Raw genomic sequence first — 2,129 nt, 5'->3', positions numbered from 1 at the left:
CCGTCCTGGGAGACGCCGCGCCGCCTCATCAACGTGGCCCCTGTGACCTCACTAAGCGGGTCCCCGCCTGGCGGCCCAGGGCAGGAGCGGCGGTGTCTCCGGGCGGCAGTGTCTCCGGGCGGCCGTGTCTTAGGGCGGCGCGGCCTCCGGGCTGCGTGCCCTCCAGCTCAGGACAGCGCCGAGGAGGAAGCGGTGGCCACGAGCTACTAGCGTCCAGTAGTGCATCAAGTGTGGTCGAGCGCCCGACTCCCTCCTCAGTCCCACTCTCCCACTCTCTGCCACCATCCACCTCCCACGACACCCCCCTCGACCCCGCAGCCGGCCTTCAGTCCACCCATCTACCTGCGCGTCTGTCACCGTTCCTCCCACCCCGTGATCACCGCCGTCGCCTTCTACCTGTCGCCAGGCCCAGCGCCAAGGATTGGCCACATGTCACAGATGATGGCCTTAAAGCGCATCCACAAGGAGCTCCTCGACCTGTCCCGCGACCCCACCCCCACCACCCCCACCCCCCGCCCAGAGCTCAGCAGGGGTAGTGGGGGATGATATGTTCCACTGGCAAGCGACCATAATGGGGCCCAATGACAACCCCTACCAGGGAGGAGTCTTCTTCCTAAAGGTCCAATTTCCCTCCGATTAACCATTCAAACCACCCAAAATCGCATTCACCACCCGAATTTACCATCCAAACATTAACAGAAACGGAAACATCTGCCTGGACATCCTTAGATCTGAGTGGTCGCCAGCACTGACAATTTCCAAAGTATTGTTATTCATTTACTCCCTGTTGTGCGCCCCCAACGCAGATGATCCTTTGGTTCCGGAAATTGCTAAGATCTACACAAAGGATAGGAGGAGGTATGACAGAATTGCTCGGGAATGGACTAAGAAATACGACATGCAATTTAAAAATCAATGATAATCCCATTGCCTTATTAAAGCTGGCAGTTTAATTGGTTACCTTTTGTTGGCTTTCTATGAAAGGAGGGCTCCCCATCCTCTGGGCATATGTGGTGACACCTCCTATATATCAGGGTGTGTGGAGGCGGTGGAGCAAGTCTGCAGGTGGAGGCAAGGGTGGAGGAGGGATTAGTGAATGGGGGTAATGTTTGGGGTTTGGGTGAGTGTGAGACCAGTTTTAATCCAGTTTTAACTAAAAGATTTCTTTATTGATTTAGCATTAGGAAAGCAAGAACAAGGGGGTGGTGGCTTTAGGATAAGGAGAGCAGTTCCACCAACCAGAGAGATAATTTTTAATGTGAGTCTTTTAGAACTGACAATGGTGAGGAAAAACAATGAAGATTACAAAGCTAGTCAGGTATCCACTTTATTCTGAAGAAACTTTGGGTGTTGATTTTGACCAAGATTAGTATTAACCAATATCCTTGTAACTGGGCAAGACCCTCCCCCCAGGTCCTCTGCCTGCCTCTTGTCTACAGAAAAGCCATAGTTTCTCAGGACTCACCTGAGTCACAAAAGCCTGACTCAAGAATTAATGATTGAAAGGATGTGACCATGTAGTGACAAAAGTAGCAGTTGGGCCAGGTGAACTGGTAACAATTTAAACAGTAAATCAGCCATGACAGTCATGGAATCCTTAGTTCCTCCCTGGAATACATAGATAACAGTATCTGAGGCAGACACTGAGTTGTTTTACAGGTGCTAAACCCCCACCAAATGGAAGAAGTTAACTACTTGCTGGCCATGAGCATGTAGACGCAGACCTAATGGAGCCTGAGGATTGATGTTAACCTCTGTGACACCACCCTGTTACCTCACCATCAACAAATCTCTTCCTCACTCTTGACAGAGCCACAGTGGGAAGTTTCTTGGTTTTCACTGTGAAAACCTGGTAGGGTTCCTGGAGACACAACCTATGGAGATGTGTGGACACCTGACTTTAGTTACCAGGATGTTTTCCTTCTCAAAGTCCACACTCCACCTCCAAGAATTTGGCAAAATTACCATTTAATCTGAGCTACCCTGTGATGGCTCCAGAAGCTTGTGCTTCAGGTTGGCAAGTCTCATCTGTGACTCTGTACCCATCTGTCCCTCCAGAATTTGATGAATCTGTTTGCGCTTAGACCTCAGTTCTCTAATGCGTCCAAGAAAAGATGATCTTTTTCATT

The 2,129-nt window shown here is 50.4% G+C and overlaps 1 pseudogene; it reads left to right on the top strand.

Moving 5' to 3' along the window:
• Positions 1-441: 441 nt before the first annotated feature.
• On the top strand, positions 442-919 carry LOC132357104 (ubiquitin-conjugating enzyme E2 D2-like; annotated as a pseudogene).
• The last annotated feature ends 1,210 nt before the right edge of the window (positions 920-2,129 follow it).

The sequence above is a fragment of the Balaenoptera ricei genome, chromosome X (genome assembly GCF_028023285.1).
Source record: "Balaenoptera ricei isolate mBalRic1 chromosome X, mBalRic1.hap2, whole genome shotgun sequence".
Classification (NCBI taxonomy): domain Eukaryota; kingdom Metazoa; phylum Chordata; class Mammalia; order Artiodactyla; family Balaenopteridae; genus Balaenoptera; species Balaenoptera ricei.
This window is presented reverse-complemented; position numbering and strand designations above follow the sequence as displayed.